Source organism: Mustela lutreola, chromosome 7 (genome assembly GCF_030435805.1).
Source record: "Mustela lutreola isolate mMusLut2 chromosome 7, mMusLut2.pri, whole genome shotgun sequence".
Classification (NCBI taxonomy): Eukaryota; Metazoa; Chordata; class Mammalia; order Carnivora; family Mustelidae; genus Mustela; species Mustela lutreola.
Genome location: NC_081296.1, coordinates 19,216,575 through 19,244,545, shown reverse-complemented (window position 1 = coordinate 19,244,545; position 27,971 = coordinate 19,216,575). Strand labels below are relative to the sequence as shown.

The 27,971-nt window shown below is 38.1% G+C and overlaps 1 protein-coding gene and 1 pseudogene across 1 annotated transcript in view; both read right to left on the bottom strand.

Moving 5' to 3' along the window:
* The window catches only part of LOC131835660 (myocyte-specific enhancer factor 2A-like), a 143,520-nt gene that overhangs the window by 41,254 nt on the left and 74,295 nt on the right, over positions 1-27,971 (bottom strand).
* Positions 16-27,809, bottom strand: LOC131835411 (uncharacterized; annotated as a pseudogene).

The following is a 27,971-nucleotide window of genomic DNA, read 5'->3' as shown; positions in this document are numbered from 1 at the left end:
AATTTAATTTGCCTTCTTTTTTTCCAACAAAACTTACTGAGAGTACCTACTAGGTTCTAATGTTCACTGATGAAACAGAGACACGGGTCACTGTCTACTGGAAGCTTCTGAAGATCATTTGATCTTCCCATGAAGACTGCTTTCTTACCAAGACAGTCTGACTTGGGTTTTGGACCCCTTCTTCAAAAGCCTGACGTGGTTTAGTTGCAAAACTGATACACAGTTTTTTTGCTTTTTTTTTTTTTTAAATGAATGAGCCAATTTATTAGCCCCGCATTTGTTCTAATACTTCCGGTGGCAGCTGATACCTGTCTGGTGATTCTTTCCAGATTTCTCTGTCCCTGATGTGTCAGTGTGCAGGTTCCCTCTTGGTCCTTCTTCATAGTTTTCAGCTCCTAAGCTTTGGAGGACTTGTGGGCCATGCTCCTAGAACCTCTGCTGAAGTGGCTGGGCATGAACCCATTTCTCTGGTGTCCCCCATAGATATTGGTTATGGAGCTGACCCCAGCACCACCCTGGAGAAACAGGTACCGTGCTGTGGAAGCAGCCCATGTGTAGAACCAGTTCTCATCAGGGACTTCTGGGTGGTTCGGTCGGTTAAGTTTCTGCCTTCCGCCTGGGTCATGATCGGAGGGTCCTGGGATAGAGTCCTTGCTCAGTGGGGAGTCTGCTTTTCCCTCTGCCTGTTGTTTCCTCTGCTTGTGCTCTCTGACAAATAAATAAAATCTTTAAAAAACAAACAAACAAACAAACAAACAAAACAGTTCTCATCACAGGGAGCAAGCAAGCTCTTTCTGCTATAGTGTTTACCCATGCAGGGACTTTCAGCTCCCCAGACTTTTTCAGCGAAGACTTCCAGAGAGCTGATGAATTCCTGCTAGTTCACGTCTTTTACAGTACCTCCAGCTATAGTGTGGCCTCCCTGCTGCCAGCCAGAAGAAAGGAAGTAATGGGGTTTCCTGGGCGTGTAAGTCAGGCGTCCTTTCTTTCATTCTTTAAGACATTTTCTCTGAGTATAGAATTCTAAATTGGATTACAAGTTCCGTCTTCTCAACACATTCAGCATATCATTTCATTGACTAGAGATTTTCATTTGCGGCTATTTAGAGTCACTACTCCTTTGAAGATAATCTGCTCTGTATGTTTTTCTCTTTATCTTTGTTTTCTGTAGTTTCACTCCATATATATATATATATATTCTTTTTTCTTTTATTCTGCAAGGGATTTGTTGAATTCCTTAAACCAATCCTGGAAAATTGTCATTATCTCTTCAAATATCGCATCTGCCCCCATTCATATTCATCCTCTCTTCCCCTCCTTCTAGAAAGCCAACAAAAATTCAGGCTAGAATTTCCAACCAATTTTCCTTTTCCTCAACATCTTATATTTTCTACCTTTTCATCTCTTTGTGGTGAGCCTCCAGATAACCTGTTTCAGTTCACAAATTCTTGTGAATTTTCATTGCTCTAAGTATTTCATTCAATTTTGCTATACTACTTTGTTTCGATTTTCCTGTTTCTTGCAGATATTTTCAAGCTTGTTTATTAAAACAGAGTGAAACTGTTTATAATCTATGTATAATAATGAGTATCTGAAGTATTTAAATGTTAGTTTCTGCTATTTCTTCTGCATTTTGCTTACGGTGTCTTATTTTCTTTTATGGTCAGTCATCTTTGTATGAGGTATGCTCTATGGTTTTGAAAGAGATTTTTGATGCTTTGAATAAAGTGCCTTTCTTCAAAAAGTATATCAATTTGCTTCTTCCAGATACCTGAGGCAAAAGTTTTCCCGGGCTTCCTGTGTTAAATGATTTTGGACAATGAGTGGTTCCACACAATGCTGGTACTTGTTTTACAGCCCTCAGAGACAGGTTCTCTTTCTTACTTTTCTTATTCTCCTCTTTCCCCCATCTGTTCAGGACAACAGATCTCCCCCTTGCAATTTTTTCAAGTGAGAAAAGACTGTGGACTTTTTGTTCTTCCTGAGGTCCCAGTTTGATATGGGAGGCGATCTATTAGACTTGGAAACCTAGATGTAATGAGTTGTTCTTTGCCTCTGGATCCAACAAAATCTGAAGCTCAGTTTTCAACTATTTTATCCTGGTGGGCAAATGACTCAGGGTAGCCAGAATTTTAAATACTTCTTTACCTCTTAGGATCTTACCTTTTCTTAGATTTTGGTCTGGCATGTTCCTTAACAGCTCTTTGATACTACAAGGAAGTTTTTGTACAATTTATCCAGTATTTTTAGTTGTCTTCAGCTGAAGGGTTGGTCCAGATAACCTGATCCAACATTACAGAAATAAAAAAATAAATAAAAATCAATGTTTTAGGAAAAAATTAACCAAATATTTTCTAATGACATCCACAAAGTTTTTTGATGATGTTTCTGCCTTTCCTTGAAATGTGGAAAGGAGTCCCACATTTTCCACAGAATTCCACTGTCAAGTTCCTCAAAAAGTTCAACACAGAGCTATCATACAAACTGACCAATGCCACTCTTAGGTAGATACCTAAGAAAAATGAAAACATGTCCGTACAAAAACTTGTACACAAATTCAGAGCCACATTTTTGTAGCAATCAAAAAGTAGAAATAACCCAATGTCCAACAATGAATGATGGATAAACAAAATATGGTTTATCCATACAATGGAATATCATTTAACCATGGAATGATATATTGATACATACTAAAATATAAATGAACCTTGGAAGTATTCTGCTAAATGGAAGAAGCTAGACACAAGACAGAACATTTATATGAAATATCCAGAATAGGCAAATTCATAGACACACAAAAAAGGTTAGTGTTTGCCAGGATGAGGAGGTAAGGGGAGCTGGGAAATGACTGTGAACGCTTGATGAAAATGTTCTGGAATTAGCGTGCACAGTTGCACAAACTTTTGAATACATTAAAAACTATAATTTTAGGGCGCCTGGGTGGCTCAGTGGGTTAAGCCACTGCCTTCGGCTCAGGTCATGATCTCAGGGTCCTGGGATCGAGTCCCACATCGGGCTCTCTGCTCAGCAGGAAGCCTGCTTCCTCCTCTCTCTCTCTGCCTGCCTCTCTGCCTACTTGTGATCTCTCTCTGTCAAATAAATAAATAAATCTTTAAAAAAAAAACACTATAATTTTAAATAGTGAACTTTATGGTCTGAAAATTATATCTCAATAAAAAGAAAAAGTTAATCTCAAATATATCTACATTGTGGTAGCCACTAGCTAAACTACGTTGCCTTGCTGAACATTCAATCATTCAATTTCACATGACAGTGAAGGATTTGGGGGGCAATGATTTATAAAGATATCAGGTAGTGTGAAAGCACTTTATGCAGGTTGCAGAAAACACTAGAAATTTTTACCATTATTACGAATAATCACACTGGAATTCACACCTATTGAGTCTTATACCCAGGTATATTAAGATTAGCACTGAACAGAACTATATGAAACAAAAGCCAATAGAATCTATGAAAACAGCTATTTTTTGTACCTTAAAAGAAACCAGTAATAATACAACTCCCCCCACACCCAGAATAATCTTCTTTTACACAGCAGCCGCTTATTCAGATGAATATTAGCTGATAAATTTGCTTTAAAAAAAAAAAGCAAAACTCTTTCTATGATTAAACAATACAGTCTGCTCTACTATAATGTGTTTTGGAATGCAAATTAGGTGCCATGAAACTGACAAATAGGGAATGGTGTCAGTACAAAGAAGTCACTCTGGTTCACTGGGGATTTTTCCTAGGAAAGGGGAGCCAGGAAAGTGGCAACCTTTAGCAGGAAAGGAGAAAGGCCTCCTGAGAGCCAGAGCTTTTTAAAAAAAGAAAAAAAGAAATTGAAAACGAGGCTTCAGAGAACTATTCCCAGCCTTGATGAAGGTTGTAATATTTCCCATGCTCACTTTAATGGCAACCCCCCCTCACCTTCCATTGCTCATTGCTACACAGCCATCTGCACTGTCCTAAGATCCACTATCTCCATTCTAATTAAATGTTGCCAACACTTCTACTCAAGTAATCAATTCTGTGCATTTATAACACCTACTGTGGTAGCCACTAACTACATACTAAGCTGTCTCACTGAGCAGTTCAAATTCTCTTTTCAATTACTAATTATTTTTTAGTTTGTGTTGATCAAAACACAACGTTGCACAGGTTTTGGAGTTTATGAGATTTTTCAGGAATGCATTACAGCAGAAGCACTTGTATGTTTTTCTTTTTAAGTCTGTTTACTTTTCTAAAGGTTGGAAATAATATATCGTGGGAGTCAATGTGGAAGATGGGGGCAATACAGCAATAAAGGCAGTATTTCCAGTATTACAGTGTGAAGAGAATCACATTCTTTCATTCTTGAACTTTATTTCCATTTAAACATACTTCATGCTTTTTGTCCTTAACACTTTTGGGTAACGTCTGATATTTGTTTTTTGTTTTTTAATTTAAAGATTTATTTGAGACAGAGAGACAGTGTGTGTATGGGGCAGGGGAGCAGAGAATCTCAAGCAAGATTCCACACTGTGCAGGGCCTAACATGGGGCTTGATTCTGTCACCCTGAGACCATGACCTGACTTAAAATCAAGTTGGACACCCAACCAACTGCGCCACCCAGGTGTCCCTGATAAAGTTTTAAGAGTATAAATTAACTGAAGGAAGCAACACTGCTTTTAGTTCAACCTTACAGGTTAATATTAAGCTGTGTGCTGATTTTTGGGAATCCAGTGGGAAGAATATTGATGTTCTTTAGCAAAGACTTTCTGAGATAGACCCAGGGTCTTCAAGAAAACATTATTTAAGTCTTGGTTTTGTCACTGCAAACTCGTAAGATCTTGGACCAGTCCTTTGCTTTGTTTGGACTCCTGCTTTCTTATCATTTAAATGAAGTACAGAACTAGATCAGGGTTTTCCAAACCTTCTCATAATAAACTCCCTTTTACAGTAACTTTGGTCACTTTTTCATAATAAATAATGACTTTAAATAAAAATATTGTAAATTGTTACATTAAGGGAGATCACATTACAAAGCTTATTTATACTTATACTTGATCACATTCACATTATGGGTAAATTATAAACATTTCCTTTTCTACAAATGATGCTCTCTTCAATTTTTTTATAGATCAATTAAGAAAAAGCATGACATGTCAATATTCCAAAATCTTTAGGACACAGTCTAGACCACCATTTTAATCACCATTCCTCATTCAAACTAAGTGGAACAGCATTCTTCTTCATAAAATCTCAACATTACTAAGGACTATCATAATTAAAAGATAAGATCTGTAGTCTATTTTTAAAAGTTATAAACCTCGGCAGCCTCCGCGCTCCGTCAGGGCCGCCAGCGGCTCCGCGGCTCAGCCAGGGCTGCCTCTCAGAGGAGCTTGCGCCGGTGCCCCGGGTCGCCGCCGCGCCCGCCCATAGCCCGCATCCCCTTCCTCTCTTCCTGAAAGGACTTCTGGCCCAGAGACAGGGGGAGAAGAGTTCGTAGCAGCCTATACAACATAAGGATCACGAGGATGAAAACTGTGTAATGATCCACCTCCACTTAATGAACAGAAAATAATCATCACGCCATACAGTTAACAAACCTACCCGTTGTGTACATGTGTATCTTATTGAAAATCTAACTGTATGAGCTGTTTCTCTGTCATCACCGTCATCATATTCATCCTGTAGAACATCTAGTGTGTAAGAAATGCTCTCACAGGTCAAGATGGCGGAGAAGTAGCAGGCCGAGACTACTTCAGCTAGCCGGAGATCAGCTAGATAGCTTATCTAAAGATTGCAAACACCTGAAAATCCATCGGAGATCGAAGAGAAGAAGAACAGCAATTCTGGAAACAGAAAAACAACCACTTTCTGAAAGGTGTTTTCTTTTCTTTTAAATTCTTTTCTTTTTTTTTTTTCTTTTTTTTTTTTTTTTTTTTTCTTTTCTTTCTTCCTTTTTGAACCTCTTTTTATCCCCTTTCTCCCCCCTCACGATTTGGGATCTCTTCTAATTTGGTTAAAGCATATTTTCCTGGGGTTGTTGCCACCCTTTTAGTATTTTACTTGCCCCTTCATATACTCTTCTCAGGACAAAATGACAAGACGGAAAAATTCAACTCAAAAAAAAGAACAAGAGGCAGTACCGAAGGCTAGGGACCTAATCAATACAGACATTGGTGATATGTCAGATCTAGAGTTCAGAATGACAATTCTCAAGGTTCTAGCCGGGCTCGAAAAAGGCATGGAAGATATTAGAGAAACGCTCTCGAGAGATATAAAAGCCCTTTCTGGAGAAATAAAAGAACTAAAATCTAACCAAGTTGAAATCAAAAAAGCTATTAATGAGGTGCAATCAAAAATGGAGGCTCTCACTGCTAGGATAAATGAGGCAGAAGAAAGAATTAGTGATATAGAAGACCAAATGACAGAGAATAAAGAAGCTGAGCAAAAGAGGGACAAACAGCTACTGGACCACGAGGGGAGAATTCGAGAGATAAGTGATGGATAAAAAAACAAAATCCATCTATATGTTGCCTCCAAGAAACTCATTTTAAGCCCGAAGACACCTCCAGATTTAAAGTGAGGGGGTGGAAAAGAATTTACCATGCTAATGGACATCAGAAGAAAGCAGGAGTGGCAATCCTTATATCAGATCAATTAGATTTTAAGCCAAAGACTATAATAAGAGATGAGGAAGGACACTATATCATACTCAAAGGGTCTGTCCAACAAGAAGATTTAACAATTTTAAATATCTATGCCCCCAACGTGGGAGCAGCCAACTATATAAACCAATTAATAACAAAATCAAAGAAACACATCAACAATCATACAATAATAGTAGGGGACTTTAACACTCCCCTCACTGAAATGGACAGATCATCCAAGCAAAAGATCAGCAAGGAAATAAAGGCCTTAAATGACACACTGGACCAGATGGACATCACAGATATATTCAGAACATTTCATCCCAAAGCAACAGAATACACATTCTTCTCTAGTGCACATGGAACATTCTCCAGAATAGATCACATCCTCGGTCCTAAATCAGGACTCAACCGGTATCAAAAGATTGGGATCATTCCCTGCATATTTTCAGACCACAATGCTCTAAAGCTAGAACTCAACCACAAAAAGAAGTTTGAAAAGAACCAAAATACATGGAGACTAAACAGCATCCTTCTAAAGAATGAATGGGTCAACCGGGAAATTAAAGAAGAATTGAAAAAAATCATGGAAACAAATGATAATGAAAATACAACGGTTCAAAATCTGTGGGACACAACAAAGGCAGTCCTGAGAGGAAAATATATAGCGGTACAAGCCTTTCTCAAGAAACAAGAAAGGTCTCAGGTACACAATCTAACCCTACACCTAAAGGAGCTGGAGAAAGAATAAGAAAGAAATCCTAAGCCTAGCAGGAGAAGAGAAATCATAAAGATCAGAGCAGAAATCAATGAAATAGAAACCAAAAAAACAATCGAACAAATCAACGAAAGTAGGAGCTGGTTCTTTGAAAGAATTAATAAAATTGATAAACCCCTGGCCCGACTTATCAAAATGAAAAGAGAAAGGGCCCAAATAAATAAAATCATGAATGAAAGAGGAGAGATCACAACTAACACCAAAGAAATACAAAGTATTATAAGAACATACTATGAGCAACTCTACGGCAATAAATTTGACAATCTGGAAGAAATGGATGCATTCCTAGAAACATATAAACTACCACAACTGAACCAGGAAGAAATAGAAAGCCTGAACAGACCCATAACCAGTAAGGAGATTGAAACAGTCATTAAAAATCTCCAAACAAACAAAAGCCCAGGGCCAGACGGCTTCCCGGGGGAATTCTACCAAACATTTAAAGAAGAACTAATTCCTATTCTCCTAAAACTGTTCCAAAAAATAGAAATGGAAGGAAAACTTCCAAACTCATTTTATGAGGCCAGCATCACCTTGATCCCAAAACCAGACAAGGATCCCACCAAAAAAGAGAGCTATAGACCGATATCCTTGATGAACACAGATGCGAAAATACTCAACAAAATACTAGCCAATAGGATTCAACAGTACATTAAAAAGATTATTCACCACGACCAAGTGGGATTTATTCCAGGGCTGCAAGGTTGGTTCAACATCCGCAAATCAGTCAATGTGATACAACACATCAATAAAAGTAAGAACAAGAACCATATGATACTCTCAATAGATGCTGAAAAAGCATTTGACAAAGTACAACATCCCTTCCTGATCAAAACTCTTCAAAGTGTAGGGATAGAGGGCACATACCTCAATATCATCAAAGCCATCTATGAAAAACCCACCGCAAATATCATTCTCAATGGAGAAAAACTGAAAGCTTTTCCGCTAAGGTCAGGAACACGGCAGGGATGTCCATTATCACCACTGCTATTCAACATAGTACTAGAGGTCCTAGCCTCAGCAATCAGACAACAAAAGGAAATTAAAGGCATCCAAATCGGCAAAGAAGAAGTCAAATTATCACTCTTCGCTGATGATATGATACTATATGTGGAAAACCCAAAAGACTCCACTCCAAAACTGCTAGAACTTATACAGGAATTCAGTAAAGTGTCAGGATATAAAATGAATGCACAGAAATCAGTTGCATTTCTCTACACCAACAGCAAGACAGAAGAAAGGGAAATTAAGGAGTCAATCCCATTTACAATTGCACCCAAAACCATAAGATACCTAGGAATAAACCTAACCAAAGAGACACAGAATCTATACTCAGAAAACTATAAAGTACTCATGAAAGAAATTGAGGAAGACACAAAGAAATGGAAAAATGTTCCATGCTCCTGGATTGGAAAAATAAATATTGTGAAAATGTCTATGCTACCTAAAGCAATCTACACATTTAATGCAATTCCTATCAAAGTACCATCCATCTTTTTCAAAGAAATGGAACAAATAATTCTAAAATTTATATGGAACCAGAAAAGACCTCGAATAGCTAAAGGGATATTGAAAAAGAAAGCCAACGTTGGTGGCATCACAATCCCGGACTTCAAGCTCTATTACAAAGCTGTCATCATCAAGACAGCATGGTACTGGCACAAAAACAGACCCATAGATCAATGGAACAGAATAGAGAGCCCAGAAATAGACTCTCAACTCTATGGTCAACTAATCTTCGACAAAGCAGGAAAGAATGTCCAATGGAAAAAAGACAGCCTCTTCAATAAATGGTGCTGGGAAAATTGGACAGCCACATGCAGAAAAATGAAATTGGACCATTTCCTTACACCACACACGAAAATAGACTCAAAATGGATGAAGGACCTCAATGTGCGAAAGGAATCCATCAAAATCCTTGAGGAGAACACAGGCAGCAACCTCTTCGACCTCAGCTGCAGCAACATCTTCCTAGGAACAACGCCAAAGGCAAGGGAAGCAAGGGCAAAAATGAACTATTGGGATCTCATCAAGATCAAAAGCTTTTGCACAGCAAAGGAAACAGTGAACAAAATCAAAAGACAACTGACAGAATGGGGAAGATATTTGCAAACGACATATCAGATAAAGGACTAGTGTCCAGAATCTATAAAAAGCTTAGCAAACTCAACACCCAAAGAACAAATAACCCAATCAAGAAATGGGCAGAGGGCATGAACAGACATTTCTGCAAAGAAGACATCCAGATGGCCAACAGACACATGAAAAAGTGCTCCATATCACTCGGCATCAGGGAAATACAAATCAAAACCACAATGCGATATCACCTCACACCAGTCAGAATGGCTAAAATCAACAAGTCAGGAAATGACAGATGCTGGCGAGGATGCGGAGAAAGGGGAACCCTCCTACACTGTTGGTGGGAATGCAAGCTGGTGCAACCTCTCTGGAAAACAGCATGGAGGTTCCTCAAAATGTTGAAAATAGAACTGCCCTATGACCCAGCAATTGCACTATTGGGTATTTACCCTAAAGATACAAACATAGTGATCCAAAGGGGCACGTGTACTCGAATGTTTATAGCAGCAATGTCCACAATAGCCAAACTATGGAAAGAACCTAGATGTCCATCAACAGATGAATGGATCAAGAAGATGTGGTATATATACACAATGGAATACTATGCAGCCATCAAAAGAAATGAAATCTTGCCATTTGCGACAACATGGATGGAACTAGAGCGTATCATGCTTAGCGAAATAAGTCAGGCGGAGAAAGACAACTATCATATGATCTCCCTGATATGAGGAAGTGGTGTTGCAACATGGGGTCTTAAGTGGGTACGAGAAGAATAAATGAAGGAAGATGGGATTGGGAGGGAGACAAACCATAAGTGACTCTTAATCTCACAAAACAAACTGAGGGTTGCTGGGGGGAGGGGGTTTGGGAGAAGGGGGTGGTATTATGGACATTGGGGAGGGTATGTGCTTTGGTGAGTGCTGTGAAGTGTGTAAACCTGGTGATTCACAGACCTGTACCACTGGGGATAAAAATACATGTTTATAAAAAATAAAAAATTATATTAAAAAAAAAAAAGCTATAAACCTCCTTTAAAATGCTGGTAATCTGCTGCCAGATTAGTATTCTTGTAACAATTATTTGACTACCTAAACTTTTAAACACCTCTAAAGGCTGCCCAATGCCTGTAAGACAAATGTCAAACACCACAGACTGATATTCAAGGCCCTGTATCAACTACACCCAGTCTGTCTGTTCCTCACCTTTATTATTCACCCATACAAACTCTTTACTCCACAGGCATGTGTATGATGTGTAGTAATATTAAGGTTTATTTTCTTTTATGTATATCCAGCTTTTCTAGCACCACTTATTGAAAAGACTTTCCTTTTCTCATTGATTAACCTCAGCACTTTTGTCAAACATCCACTGACCATGAATGTATGGGTCTGTTTCTGAGCTCTGTGCCCTGTTCCACTGAGCCACAGGTCTATCCCCACCTATGCAAATAGAAACTTTCTGGATCAATGTAGCTTCGTAGTACCTCTCAGAGGTGGAGTATCTAGCAAGAATAAGCCAATCAGCACTTTCCATTTTCTCCTCGCTACCATGATTAGTGTACTGCAGGGAGGAGTGTGGAAGCATGTTATCCAAGCCAGCATAATAGAGTTAATTTCAGAACATTTGGTGAAAACTATAGGACACAATAAAACTCTGATGCTTTATATTGGTGCTTAACAATATGGTAGCCACTAGCCACATGTGGTTACTCAATTAAAGTTAAAAATACAGTTTCTCAGTTGCACTATTTCTATTTCAAGTGCTCAACAGCTACATATGACTAATGCCTACCACTACTGGACAGTAGAAATAGAGAACATTTCCATCACCACAAGAAGTTCTATTGGGTAATGCTGCTATAGATGATGCCATGTGCAGAGGTAAGATTGGGAGCTGCTACTGTCAATATGCACCAGCCAGCATAAGGATGCCTGAGAGAAGCTGATGCCTGAGAGTAGGCAGAAACCTGGAGCCTACTTCAACAGAGCAGAGCCTAATCTCTACCACACTGCTGCATTTTTTGTTATGTGATGTAACAAGTACCCCTATTTTATTTATTTTTTAATTTTCTAAAAAGATTTTAAAAGATTTTGGGAATCCAGTGGGAAGAATATTGATGTTCTTTAGCAAAGACTTTGCTAATAAATTTATTTATTTGACAGACATTAGCAGGCAGAGAGGCAGGCAGAGAGAGGAGAAAGCAGGCTCCCTGCTGAGCACAGAGCCCGATGAGGGGCTCAATCCTAGGACCCTGGAATCATGACCTGAGCCAAAGGCAGAGGCTTTAACCCACTGAGCCACCCAGGTGCCCCAACAAGTACCCTTATTTTAAAGGTGAGTTTCAGTCAGTTCTTTGTTGCTTATAATCAGAAACAACCTAATACAAAAGAGTTTTCAAAATGCTTTCATGGGGTGCCTGGCTGAGTTAGTCGGTAGAGCATACAACTCTTGATCTTGGGCTTGTGAGTATGAGCCCCATGCTGCATGTAGAGATTACTTAAAAATAAAAGATCTTTTTAAAGAAATGCTTATGCATATATTATTTTAATTGATACTTAATACCCACAAGATTTATAACTTTTTTAAAAAATATTTATTTATTTATTTTATAGAGAGAGATCACAAGTAGGCAGAGAGGCAGGCAGAGAGAGAGGAGGAAGCCGGCTCCCCAATGAGCAGAGAGCCCGATGTGGGGCTCAGTCCCAGGACTCTAGGCTCATGATCCAAGCTGAAGGCAGAGGCTTTAACCCACTGAGCCACCTAGGCATCATGTGAAAGTAGCAGATGTTAGAGGGGGTAATGGGATTAAAAAAAAAAAAAAAATCACTTAATCCAGAGGAGAAAGGAAAAAGAAACATAGAATAGATAAGACAAATTGCAATAAGAACAAGATGATACATAGAAAATCATACATATAAACTTTCCTTAAGTGAAGATTAGATTAAATACTTCAGCTAAAAAGAAAAAAACTCAGGCTACATTAAAACACAATCATTGCTGCTTATAAGAAATAGTACACCATATGTTAATTAATCAAATTTAAATTAAAAAAAAGGAAAACATTACATTTGGAATTCAGGAAAGAGATGGAAAAATATTTTGAGGAAATTCTAATCAAAAGCAAGCCGATGCAACAATGCTAACATCAGATAATATAGATTTTAGGGAACAAATATTTTTGAAGATCAAGAGTGATATTTTGTAATAATAACAGGTTCAATTTACTAGAAAGATCTACACATTCTAAACTTGGATACTTGTAACAAGAGAGCTTCAAAATATATTAAGCATATTTATTAAGCACAACTTAAAAGATAAACATAGCAATTCATAATCGTTTGGGGAGACTTCCACACAGTTCTCTCAATAATTAGCAAAACAAGCAAACAAACAAACAAAAAGCCCAAAAAGCCCATTACTGTAAAGGATATATGAACAATGTGATTATCATACAAAATCTAATTTATGTACATAATATACTGCAAGCTATAATTACAAAATACATAGTCTTTTCAAGAGCAGAGAGAATATATATCCACAAACAATGTTGAGCCATAAAAGCAAGTCTCAACAACAAGGAATTGAATCCTTTAAGAGTATATTACCTTATCACACTAGAAATATGGTACAAATCAGTAATTAAAAGAAAATACCATGTTTTGTAAATGAACACATATGCTTAAAATAACCATGGGTCAAAACTGAAATCACAGTGGAGTGAAGAAAGATTTTGAACAAAATGATAGAAAAAGAATGATGGGGTGCTGATAGAGCTTCACATAAAGGAAAATTTGTAGCCTTAATGCCACATATTAAAAAACAAAACAAGCCAAACTATGGAAAGAACCTAGATGCCCATCAACAGATGAATGGATCAAGAAGATGTGGTATATATACACAATGGAATACTATGCAGCCATCAAAAGAAATGAAATCTTGCCATTTGCAACAACATGGATGGAACTAGAGCGTATCATGCTTAGCGAAATAAGTCAAGCAGAGAAAGACAACTATCATATGGTCTCCCTGATATGAGGAAGTGGTGATGCAACATGGAGGCTTAAGTGGGTAGAAGAAGAATAAATGAAACAAGATGGGATTGGGAGGGAGAGAAACCATAAGTGACTCTTAATCTCACAAAACAAACTGAGGGTTGCCGAGGGGAGGGGGTTTGGGAGAAGGGGTTGGGATTATGGACATTGGGGAGGGCATGTGATTTGGTGAGTGCTGTGAAGTGTGTAAACCTGGTGATTCACAGACCTGTACCCCTGGGGATAAAAATATATGTTTATATAAAATAAAAAAATTATAAAAAAAAAATGGCTAGCCCAAATTAAGGATGTGCTGTCAACATTAAATGCACCCTAGATTAGGAAGTTAGTACAAAAAATGTAAAATACCTTATTAATAACTTTTTATGTTGATTATATGTCGATATGGTAAAATTTGTTGATATATTGGTTTAAATAGTACATTTATTAAAATCAAAAAAAAAAAACAAAAAAAACAAAACAAAACAAAACAAAACAAACCACAACAACCTGAAAATCAACTATCCATATATCTAACTCAAGAATGTAGAAAAATATTTGCAAATCAAAGCCAGTAAACAGCAGAAAGATGAAATTATAAGTATAATAAAAGAGAACAATGATACAAAAAAGCAGGTCTACAAAGCCAAACAGTGGTGCTTTGAAAAAGCTAGTGTTATCAATAACTCCTACCAATAATAATCAGAATAGAGAGACAAGGCACAAATAACCAACATCAGGAATATAACACAGAACATCACTATTATTGATGCTATAGACCTTAAAATATTTGACAGAGGAAAATATAAACTACATTAGAGAATATAATGAATTATATTCCAAAATACTTGAACATCTTGATTAGATAGATAAACTTCTAAAGAGAACATCTGCATAGTCTGTTATCTGTTGAAGATGTTGAATCAATAATTTCAAATCTTCCTACAAAGAAAATTACAAGACCAGATGGCTTCACTGGAATATTCTACCAAAAATTTACCTTAGAATAGACACCAATATTACACAAACCTTCCAGAAAATAAGAAAAGAAGGAAACTCCCTTATAATTTAAGAAGGCCATTCTAAGCATGGTACCAAGAACACAGTAATAATAATAATAATAATAATAATAATAGTAATATAGCTGAGTTACTCTCACAAACCAGTACCTACAAATACTAAAGATATTAACAAACCCAGCAATATATTAAAAATACATAAAAACCAAGTTTAGTTAATTTGAAGAATGCAAAGTTGGTTTGACATTTGAAATCAATGTAGTGAACCACATCAACAAAAAAGAGAGGGGAAATCATGTGACCATAACTAGATACAGAAAGCAATTGATAAGATTCAACATATAATTCATAATGAAAATCTATGAAGTACATAAACAAAGAGAATTTCCTTAACCTATTAGAAGTTACCTACAAGAAGCAAGAATTACTGTTGTGTCGAAGGGTGAAACATTGAGAGCTTTCTTCCTGTGATTACGAAGGGAGTAGGATATCCCTTATTCACACCTCTAGGTACCACTGGACTAGAGGACCTAGTCAACTCCATTAGAGTAGAAAATTAAACCAAAATTATAAAGTTAAGAAAAACTGGAACCGTCATTCACTGATGATATGGCTGGAATTTGCAGAAGATCTAAAAGAACCAAAAGTTGAGTAATTTGAATCACTAAGTGAATTTTTCAAGGTTGCTAGATTCAGATTTGACATCGAAGGTCAATTCAATTTTAAAGTCATTAACAATAAATGATAAAGTGTGCCTTTTCAATGTGCAGTACAATTTATAAGGATATTCAAAATATCAAATAAATGCAAAACAGATCTATTGGGTTATAAGCATATCTGTATACAAAATACATAACATCATTACAATAAAGAAAATTTAATAAATGAAGAAATACACTATACTCATGAAGTTAGTGGCTCAGCATTTTAAAGATGTTATTTCTCCATAACCTGAAGTAAAGATTCAGGGCAATCTCTATAGATATCCTAGCAGGTTGTTGTTGTTGTTTTTTTTAATAGGTTGTTTTTTCATGTGGAAATTGATGAGCTGATTCTAAGAGTTATATGAAAATAAAAATGCCAAGAATAGCAAAGAATAAGAACAAAATGTGAAGCCTGAATCTACTGGCTTTCAAGAATTATTAGAGGGTTATCTGGGTGGCTTAGTGAGTTAAGTGTCTGACTCTTGGTTTCAGCTCAGGTCATGATCTCAAGAGCCTTAAGATCAAGCCCATGCTGACTGCCACCACCTTCACCCCACATTAATCCTTTCTCTCTTTCTTTAAAATCTCCCTCTCTCAAATAAATAAATAAATCCTTAAAAAAAGAATTATAATGAAGCTACAGTGATTAAGACAACTAACAGAGTAGACTAAATTTTAGATGATGACAGGGAATTACTGTTAAGTTTCTTAAGTGCTTTTACAGTATTAGTACTGTTCATCAAATATTTCTGATTTCTTATGCTTTTCTTGGGCACCTGGTTAATAATGTTTTATTTTTCCAGTCCTTTTGAATTTAGGTGTGGCTATGCAGCTTTCTTTGACCACTGAAATGGAAATGTGTTATTTCCAAGGCTAAGTTTTAAGGATTAGGGCCTGATTTCTCAATCTTGACTGAAACAATAATTAGCCCTTAGATATAGAACATTGCCATAACAAAAATCTATAATTTGGGTGGCTATTTGTTGGCAAAAAAACTTTATTGAAGGCTCGAAAGATGGCTAGTTGTGTAATGCAATGGCGAAAGTTTTGCTGAAACCATCATGTTTGATAACTTGGGGGGAAATCATGCAATTAATGAAGTTGTAGATGTCTAGTGGAAAAGGGTGGAAGCTGTACAGTGTGATAGGTACTGTTGGCTGCTTTTGGCAAGTATTACAGGAAAGGTAAAAGGAAGAGGGGCAGGCAGTTTACAAGCAAGAATAAAATGGAATAGATGTATTTCAGAGACTTCTAGGTAGAGAGAAGGAGGTTTTCTTCACCTTAAATGGTAGGATGATAAAACACAGACTGGAAAATGGTCAATTAAAACTCATTCTTTTAACAAGGAACAAATCAATGGGTTAAGGTGTCAAGAGTAAAAATCCAATCAGGATGTGGCATACACTTAACCTTGTATCTGCACAAAATGTCTCCGATTAATGATACTAAATGTGTGCCTCTATCAAGTCTTGTAAGTTCAGGGTATCTGGCATTAAGAAAGAGCAAGAACTGGTGGTGGTAAGAAATAGAGTGAATATTATCTGTCTACCTACCCACCTATCTGTCTATCTCATGGGTGAGGCTATCGGCACATGGAATTGTTTGGAGTCAATAGGGTAAAAACTCTACTATATTGTAAGTTACACCACGGTGACGCAAATATTGGATTATTTGATACTGAGGACAAACTTTGAATACCCAAATCCCTTGACTGAGAAACTGACTGAGAAAGAAGTTTAGCCCCTGGGAGTGCTGAGTCTCTCCCACCTATGGTCAGGGAAAGTAAGGGAAAAGAACGAACTTTCCAGAGTGAAGAGCCAAAGACAAGGCAGAGGAATAAATTACCTTATTGATTTTTAAGATCAGCTAAGTGAAAAAGCTAGGCTTTTTGTTGATATTTTGGGCAAAGGACCAGCTTCCCTTTACCAGGTTGGGTAGAACCACAACCAAGAACCTCCCAAGAGATATTAGCATTTAACACTCTGGAGAAGGAGTCCATTGGAAGTATGTTTTCATTTTCCAAATTCTGGTTATTACTTCTCCCACACTTTCTCAACCTCAGTAGGAGAAGGGTGACAAACTCTTCCAAGGATGTCCCATTGCTATTTTCGTAAGTATGAGTAAATGTGCATGACATTGCCTGTGGCTTTATCATTTCTTTAATCCCCAGGACAGTGTCTTTTCCCTTTTTTATTCATGTCTCCCCAGGCAGAAGCAGATAAGCTAATTTAGCATCACAGGACAGCTAAGTAGGATGAAGAACCAGGAGTGTTAGTGAGTAGGCCCCCTGTGTTCTTCATTTACTGCTTCAAAGAAAAGTTAGTTACTTTTTTTTTTTTTTTTTTTTTTTTTTGTGGAGAGGCAGGTCAATAAGGGTTGAAAAAAGACCAATGCCAGCAAAGAAGGTAAAACAGCTAAATGGGAGCTCAGTACTTTGGAAACTACTGACACTTCTCTATGGTTTGGAAGTAAGACAAGGAAAACGGAAATATGCAGGTCAGCACCCAGGATACCAGCAGGCTTAGAGTTTTGTATATTCTGTGGTACTTCCTGTCCTTTGTTCTAATATGAAAGCAAGGCAATAAAATGAAGTTGCTGATTACATATGTTAAAAAGGCAAGGATTTGGTACCTGGGTGGCTCAGCTATTAAGCATCTGCCTTGGCTCATGGTCAAGTCATGATCTGGGGTCCTGGGATCGAGCCCCAAATCGGGCTCTCTGCTCAGCAGGGGAGTCTGCTTTTCCTTCTCTCACTCCTCCACTTGTTTTCCTCTCTCACTGTGTGTGTCTCTCTCTCTGTGTCAAATAAATAAATAAAAATCTAAAAAAAAAAAAAAGACAAGGATTGAGAAAAAACTAGCAGCAAGCTCTGTCTAAAACATTGTCAGTTTCTTTGGCCCTGTAAATCGGATGTGGTTGCAAAGGACTGTTTGCCTCCAAGTCATTAACATTATACAGGTGATAGGAGATTCATGCAATTAGTATGCTCGCTGCTGTGGCAGCTAAGTCAGAAGGAAAAAAAAAGAAGTGGTTTTAAAATTATGCCTTTGAGGCTCTGACTTGGGTTTTTCATAATTGGATACAATTACGAAGCCCTGGAAGGGAATTACTGTGAGATTTAGCATGGGATTATTTAATCATGGATTTAAAAAGGCAGAATTCTGTGGGTGCCAAGAAACCACAGGATTGTAAAGCATAGTTGTGGTTACAGAAGAATGAGCTACCACCTCTATGTCTGCACCTGGTTATCAGGAGAGTAGGATTTTTTTTTTAATCATTGATCCATCCAGGCCCTCTTCAGGACCTCAGAGAGCACCTACTGCGTGTTAGTTTTTCAGGTTGAAGTGTGTCCCCTAAATAAATAAGTGGAAGTCCTAACCCCTGGTATCTGTGAATGTGACCTTATTTGGAAATAGAGTCTTTGTAGATGCCATTAAGGTGTAGGTCATAGTGAAATGGGGTTAGCAGCTAATCCAACCTGACTGGTGACCTTATAAGAAAAGGAAAAGAGAGACAGACACGGACACTCAGAGCGAAGAGTGCCTCATGAAGATGGACACAAAAATCAGAGTGACGCAGCCACAAGCCAGTGAATGCCAAGGAGCACCGTCAACATCAGAAACCCTGTAGAATCTTGGGAAGACTTTTCTAGAGCCTTCAGAGGAAGCATGGCCCATATGACACCACGATGTTAGACTTCTAGCTTCTAAAACTGTGACATGGTAACTTGTTTCAAGTCATCAAGTTTGTGCTCCTTTGTTAGAGCGGCCCTAGAAAACTAATATACTACACAGTATGCAGGGTGCTGGGCAGACTGGAATGAACACATTTCCAACCCCTTCTTCAGGAACTCCCAGCCAAGTGGCTGGGATAGGAACCAAGATTTCCATATCTGAGATGAGAGCTACATCAAGATACAAATTGGTACTAGCGAGGCACCAGGGAGGAGCATGAGAAAGGTTTTCAGGGAAACGTTTCTCAAGATGCATGGTTAGGAAAGATGGTTAGAGATTTGCCAGATGGATCATAGGATATAATGTCCTCACTTCAGAAAATATCATGCTGGAGAGAACTGGTGGGAGGAGCAGGTAATTAGAAAAGGAATCACTATCTCGCATGCAATACCCTTGGGTAGCAGCAAAAATGAGCATGTTTCTCATCTTTGATGATGATGTTGATGAAGATGACAATGAAGATGATAATGTATCACCATTTGCTGAGTTTCTGTTAGGCCAGCTACTCTTAGATCTTATATCAGATACTGTCTTATTTAATTCTCTCAGCAGATTTATGTAGGAACTATGACCATCTGCATTATACCAATGAAAAAGCTAGCTCTCAAAGAGCTTAGGTAACTGCCATAAAGGCCCCACAATTAACTAATAGAAGCAATTCTTGATATGCCCTTTGTACTCTATCGCATATGTGTGTGTGTATGTTTGTGTGAATCTAATTTAATTTTTTTGTGTGTGTTCCAAAATTTATTGTTTATGCACCACACCCAGTGCTCCATGCAATACATGCCCTCCATAATACCCATCATTAGGCTTACCCGACATACAAATGGCTAACAGACTCATGAAACAATGTTCATCAGCATTAGCGATCAGGGAGAGTCAAATCAAAACCGCATTGAGATACCACCTTGCACCAGGTAGAATTGATGGGGTCCGTGATCAAAGGAGCGAGACTGATACAAAGTGAAGGTCAAGCAAAGCTTTATTTCGAGCCAGCATGGAGAATCAAACTGAGTGGCCCGGGGCCGTCTCTTACGGAGAAAGTGACGACCCCCAGCCTCACAGACTAGCTTTTATAGAGCAAAAGCCATGTGGTTGAGCCTGGCCAATGAAAGCTGCATAGTCATGTTAGGTCACATGCAGGTGGCCAATTGAATTACAATTTGCCCTATAGTAGCTGTTTGAACTAGCCTATCACTCTGGTCAGAATCGGAGCCCAAAAGTCGGGGTTTACATTCTTTGGTGGTTAGGGAGATAGTATGTGTGCTTTACTGATTGGATGTCTCCACCTGACCTGACTCGTCCTTGCATTCTGGGCTCTGTTATCTCCATCTGACCTGACCCATCCTTGTATTGGGGCTCTGTTATCAGGGACTGTTTGACCATATTTTACTGGTTTCCCAGGCTTGCTTCTAAATAAGTTCCTCTGAGGGGGGTTGGGGGGGGCAAGGTCAGTTTAAGTTTACTGCACAAACAACAAAATGGCTGTTTTACTGAGATGGAATTGCTCTGGCTAAGTAGGCCCTTATAGAATGGCCAAAATCAACAAGACAGTAAACAGCAAGTGTTGGAGAGGATGTAGAGAAAGGGGAACCCTCTTACACTGTTGGTAGGAATGCAAGTTGGTGCAGCCACTTTGGAGAACAGTGTGAAGATTCCTTAAGAAATTAAGAATAGACCCTGCAATTGCTCTACTGGGTATTTACCCCAAAGACACAGATGTAGTGAAAAGAAAGGCTACATGCACCCCAATGTTCATAGCAGCAATGGCCACAGTCACCAAACTGTGGAAAGAACCAAGATGCCCTTCAACAGACAAATGGATAAAGAAGATATGGCCCGTATATACAATGCAGTTTTATGCTTCCATCAGAAAGGATGAATACCCAACTTTTGTATCAACATGGATGGGACTGGAAGAGATTATGCTGAGTGAAATAAGTCAAATAGAGAGTGTCCATTATCATATGGTTTCACTTACTTGTGTCTTTTTAAAATCATAAACTTGAATAAAAGAGTCACAGTCACAGTGCTCACAGAATTCAGTTTATGGTCTAACATTGATGGTAGATTTCATGTTGCACATGAATTGTCTTACCCTCTGAAATTAAGTTCTACTCTAGGGAAACCCTATTCCCAGTACTTCCAACACTTCATTCATTCATTTATAAACATTCACTCAACATGTGAGCAAGGCACTGTGCTAGGCGCTGTGTTCCAGATGAAACTGTGTGCAGTTTATTTATTTATTTATTTTACCACATTGATCATTTGGCCGATTTCTGTTTTTTCCCTGTGGGGTGGACCCTGTCTGAATTCTACTTGTTAAAAAGAACTGGATGTGAACCAAATGGGCTCCCCTCCAACCCCCCACTAAAATTGATCAGCCAGCTGCGTGAAATATAGGACACTCATTCTTCTGTAAATAAGCTGGCAAATTTCCTTTATTTTCTATTTTGCTCAACACTTAACACTTTGAATGACTATTGGTAGCTTATATACATCTTAGAGTTCCCAATCCCTTCCTGGGAGTATTTAGCTATTGATGCATGTGTAAGGAGTTAGAACGACTACAACATCCCTTCATCTCTTCCAGTTTTCAAAGAATTGAAATGTAATTGAAAGACTGTCACAGCCAAGCTGAACCTAAAGAGATATGATGACTAACATAATATGGACCCTGGATGAGATCCTGGAATGGAAAAGAACATTAAGTAAAAACTGAGGAAATCTGAATCAAGTATGGACTTTAGTTAATAAGAATGAATCAACATTGATTCATTTATTATGACAATATACCACACTGATGTAAGAGGCTAAAAACATGGGAAACTGGATGTAAGCTGTGGGAGAATTCTCTGTCCCCTCTGTAATTTTTCTATAAATCTAAAAGTATTCCAAAATTCAGAAGAATTTGAACATGATTTCCATCAGAGCTCTTTAATTTCTACCTGGATAATTCCCTCCCTGCTCCTTAATTTGAATTCTTCTGGACTTCCTTCAGACATGTTTCTGTGAAAGAGAAAGAGCTGTCTTAGATGGTTTGCAAGAGCTTGGGTGAGAAGCAGCTGGATTTTTGTCTGTGAGTCATCTCTGTCAAAAATGAGAAAGTGGTAGATAGGAACAGACAGGGAAGAGTCCTGTCCGTGACTCCAGGGAAAGGTGAAAAGTATGCAAAATTCCTGCCAAGAAGCCTTGAGGAGAATTCCTTCCTAACTGAAATTTATTGACTACGGTAACTCAATCTATATCAGAGATGATATTAAAAGTCATATCACATGGAAGGTCCATCACAAAATCCCCAATGAGTACTTTTGAGGATGAAGCTTGTCAGAAAAAAACAAAACAAAACAAAACTTCTTTCTTATCAGAAACTTATTTCCTATTGCTTTTTAAACTGAAGTTTGTTTTTATTTTTCCATGTAAAAGTAATAAAAGTTTATTTTAGAAAATGAAATATTAAATAAATTTGAAAAAAAAATTCATTTTTTTCCCACCCAGAGGGGGAAAAAAATCTACCGATGTGTCGGTGTATTTCTTCCAGTTTGAGTAAGTGTGGCTAACACTTTTTTAAAAAGCTTTTTCTAGGGCACCTGGGTGGCTCAGTGGGTTAAAGCCTCTACCTTTGGCTCAGGTCATGATCTCAGGATCCTGGGATGGAGCCCCACATCAGGCTTTCTGCTCAGCGGGGAGCCTGCTTCCCCCTCTGTCTCTGCCTGCCTCTCTGTCTACTTGTCATCTCTCTGTCAAATAAATAAATAATATCTTTAAAAATATATCTATATATATTTTTAAATGGTTTTTCTAAGATTTTTTTCTAAAAATAGATTATTTTATTAAAAAAAAAAAAACTCCAAGGATTATAAAAACAAGGATTCTGTCTTCCTTCAAGTTTCTTTTATTTTTTAAAGTTTTTATTTAAGTTATAGTTAGTTAATATGCAGTGTAATATTAGTTTGGGGTGAATAGTATAGTGACTCAACATACCCATACAACACCCGGAATGCTGGTCCTAAGTGCCATCCTTCATCGCCATCACCTGTTTCCCCCATCCCCCATTCCCCTCCCTTCTGGTAACCACCAGCTTGTTCTCTATAGTGAAGAATGTTTCTTGGTTTGCTTCTCTCTCATTTTCACTTTGCTCATTTGTTCTGTTTCTTAAATTCCACTTATGAGTGAAATCATATGGAATTTGTCTGTCTCTGACTGACTGACTTCACTTGGCTTTATACTCTCTAGATGCATCTATGTTGTCGCAAATGGCAAGTTCTTATCAAACTTGGAAAAGGTGGAGCTGCTTTTTTCTCTTTTGGAAGCAAGAAAACACGTTTTAAATTATAGCCTCTTTGGGGTGTTTTATTTATTTTATTTTATTTTTAAATATTTTATCTATTTATTTGACAGAGGGAAATCACAAGTAGGCAGAGACGCAGGCAGAGAGAAAAGAGGAAGCAGGCTCCCTGCTGAGCAGAGAGCCCAATCCCAGGACTCTGGGATCATGACCTGAGCCTAAGGCAGAGGATTTAACCCACTGAACCACCGAGGAGCCCCCTTTGGGGTGTTTTAAATGCTGGCAAATTCCTTCCGTACTTAACTCACCTCATCGTAACTTACCTCTTGAACTGTGCTCTGAAGACACATCACTGAACAGCAAGGGCTTCTGGGAGGAGTTTAGAGACAGTTCCGGAAACACCAAAAAGAAGAACCTGGGGGGAAATGCAGCATGAGCTGGACTTTCACAGGTGAGAATTGGAGATTGCATTTGGTAGACCTTCTCTCCCCATGGATCCCCATCTTCAGCGGGAATAACCCGTGATGGGGGAGGCCTTGGGACGCACTGAGAAAGGATCAAGACGCCCCTCAGACACACCTGCATTTGAATCCCGACCCCAGCCCTGTGTAAATGACATCACTCCATGGTCCCCCAAATTTTGATTTGTGATACAAAGATTAATTTACTGACACACACTTGCTGAGCCATTTATGCATTATTTTATATTCCCTTCTCTTCGCTGTGTTTTTCCTTCTGTTTTGTTCCAAGCTTTCCTTACCTTTTTAGCCCTCCTGGTGGGTTCTTTTGTTCAGGTACAAAAGTAAGATGGCAAATGCAATTTTAAATATCATTTTTTGGAAGTGGTGCACCATTTGGTTTTCGGTCTTTGATCATTTCATTTTTATGCTGATCACTTTCCTTGTAGAGATTTAAAGTCATTGTTTTCCCCAGGACTAGACCACTATGAGGTCCCAGCTGGCCACTGTATGCAGGCAAAGTCAAAGTGCTTTGCAACTTGACTCTGTGTAGATCCAGTCAGTTTACGGATTCATTGAGTTTTGTTTCATTTTTTTTTTTTTTTTCCTTTTATAAGCTGCTTGTCTTGATGCAGTGTTACATTTCTTTGTTTTCACCTTGTGCCTAGATCTGTTTTCAGAATGAAACAAATAAGCAAACAAATATCATGGAACAACAACAACAACAAAAAGGTAGAATTATTGCTTTCTAAACACTAAGCACAGTATCTCCGGATGTCAAACAAACCTCAGGTGCTGTTGGTTATGTCCCAGTACTGTTCTTTCTTGAAGCCCGAGTCACACTGGTCCTAGCATCAGCCCCAAACTGAGCTTTGGCAGTGAAAGCTGTCCCATAACCTGTGCCCTTGGACCTCTCTATACTCTGCTTGGAGTGTGACCTACATCACATTAAAAACCAGTTCATGCCTGGGCTGATGTCATCCCCTGAGAGGTCTGGTGGCTAAAGGCTAGAAGCCATGAAACTTTCTTTCTTTTCAGCTATGGACTTTGCCACCTTACAGTGTTTACTTTTTTAATAAGTGATGAGAGATTTGCGATCAACTGTGAACATCTTGACCCAAAGATGGAATGAGTTGAGTAGACTCTGGCCTTAAGTGAATAGTTACGCTTCATGCCCCTGTACCCATTCATCACTGGCAAAGTCTGAGCTCATGTCTGCTTCTTAATACACAAAGAGTCTATAAATTCAATGACGGTCGAACTTCTTCCAGATCATTAAATTATATAGTGGGATTTTATCATATGAGTCTTGGCCTTTGAAATTCATCATTTTGAAGAAAGATTATTGCTATCTGTAGCTGTAAAATGACTGCCAAATAAATATTCTACTTGGAAAGAAATAGGATATTTGCTCTTACAGAAAGTGACAAATAGTAATTAATTTTCTGTTGTTTGATATATCTGGCAACAGTATGGGCAAATTGCTATTCCACTGTTGCTCTTCATCTCTACCACTAAGGGACCATGGGTGCCCACCCAGGTCCCAGGGGACCTGCTGGCTGCTAGCAGGCCAGCTCTACCCCTATATTTCTCTTTGCTTTTCCCTTCACTGTCTACAGCGGATTCTCCAGGCTTTCCGGTTCTGAAGATGAGTTCCTCATGTACTTATCACCAATGAGTTGCCACATCTCTTTCCTTCTGTAAGACAGATTCATGAAGGATGACATCACTGGGTAAAAGCAGGTGCTCTCTGGACCCCAGCTTTCCTTCTCAGGAGAGTTTGTTTATTTGTTTGTTTGTTTTTTTTTCTTTCTTTCTTTTCTTAAATGCCTAGTAATTTCTGCAGGCTGCTATCCTAAAAGCTAAGGGTTTGCTCTATGATTTTATACTTTCCCAGGAACAACAACAACTAATTTTAGAATTTGAATTGCTAAGGTCTGACATGGAAATTGGAAATACAAAGATAAAACAATGGTTTTATCTTTCATTATGAGAATAATGGTAAAGGGCTTATATTAATTAAAGTTTAGCAAGTATATTATAGAAACTTGAGGCTGTGTTGTTGGATGGCTGATGAACCAATTAGTTGGGGAACCATAAAAGAGGACTTATTTCTTCTCTTTCCAAAGTTCTTCAAAAGCCACAGTTTTTAAAAGAGCTATGATTGTGGACATGATTATGAAATTAAATCCTTTTATTGTTTCAATTTTACTGCAGCAATCTATTTTTAGCTTTTCATTTTAATGTGTTGCAAGGTCTCACAATCATAAAAATCCTGAGTCCTTGAGAGACTAATATGGTCATCCAGGCTGACCTTATAGGTGTAGACAACACCAGCCTATCTCCAGGTCTTAGAACTCTGGGAATGGAGAATCTACTTCATCCCTTGGTATAATTGATTATGAGCCAGAACTTTTTAAAGAATAAATCTTATTCCACAGTACAACCCCATTTTACTTATTTTAATTGCTTGTTATCGAAATTGAATATAATTCATGAAATGCTGAATGTTCTGTTATCTATTGCTATTAACAGATTTTTTAAAAATTATTTTCTGGTTGGTTAGAAATACTTGGAGTCTTCTAAATCCATCTACAAGGCACTCAATATTATTGAGAACCTGGTCTCAGTCTCCAGTGGCTTAGCTGTGTCAGCTGATTCCCCATTCTCTGAAGACAAGTTAGGTACTTTCTCATCTCTGCATTGTTGTTTCATTCTGCATCCTGGTTTCCATGCCTTCCTCTCGCATTAGTTGGTGAATTCCTTTTTAGCAGTCAAACTTCAAAGCACATGTTGCCTTGGCTAACCAGTTTTCTCCGATTTCTCCAACCATTTCCTTGGTCCAACAGAACACATCTCCCTTTACTTTTCAATGCAAATGAACAAGCATCTACTCACTTCTCTCTCCTCTTCTCTCTGCCCTCAAAGCTCTCTGTTTAGAAGGTAAACCTTTTGAGTCTAGGATCCCTGTCTATCTTGTTTACTGCTACAATCAGAAGGTCAAACAAAACATTTAACACATGATAGGCACACAGCAAATATTAGCCCCATTGGTGGGCATGGGATATATTATTGCACCAATGTACAACATCTAGCATATTTAATTTTAATATTATAAACAATGAAGACAGTTATCATTCCTGTCCATCTTATTTTTTTACAATGCCCATCTTCTCATCACTGAATGAGAACATGAATGAAAAATTGATTTGTGAAGCACTATAGAAGCATATTATTTAAGGAAAATACTCTTCCTTCTGACCAATAAGGATTTAAAGAAAGAAAAGAAGTGGAAAATTTAGCCTCATTTATATTTAGCCTTGTCTATATAACACTTGATCCAAATTAATCTTTGGGTCAATATTCTATATTGTGGAGGTGACATTGTTGTTCTTGTAACCTGAAATATCCTGGAGGCATATTAAATAATCCAATTTTCTATTTAGAAGTGCTATATTACAAAAATATGGGTGTCAAGGTTAATTGCCATGAATTACAGTATTTTTCTAATATGATATAATTGCATTATCACCTTCCTGTGTAATCTCATTCTGCTTCCCTTCTTCCCCTTCACCCTACTTCTTCTCCCCTGTACTCGAACCTAGAAACGTTTAGCTCTTGCTTTAATAACAGGTGTTATCCAAGTGGGATGTAACTATATTCTTTGATGGTTCAAAAAAGAGTCTGCAGAAGTGTGGTCATGTGAAAAGGAAGTGAACTTTCAAATCAAGCAATTGAAGAGTAAAAGTTGGGTGGGGGGGAAGTTTTGAGTAACAGATGGTTATCCAGTGGTTAGAGCCCTTCACTGTGCTGATGCTTTTCAGGGACTTACACTTGCTGTGATGATTACTGAACCTTCCTCTCCTCCTCCCTCTTGAACCCATCTCCTGTTTCCCCTCTTTCTAGAAAGGAAATCCCATGTATGCCTCTCCAGGCCAGACCAGCACTCTGAGTTTCCCATCTGTATTCCCAGTTGCCAAATCAATATTTCCATTTATATTTTCCACCAGCATGTCAAACTCAACACATCTGAAACCAAGCTCATAATCACCTCCTAAAATGTCATGCTCCATGTCTTAGCAGATGGACCCATCTTCATGCTTTGCTTTCTCACATACATCATGTCTAGTCAACTGAACAGTTCTGTTCTACCTACCAGGTTAATACTCTCTCTTGCAAGTGTTCAACCCTCCTGTTTAGCCTCCTTGCCATTGTCCTTGGCCTTGGTGCAAGTT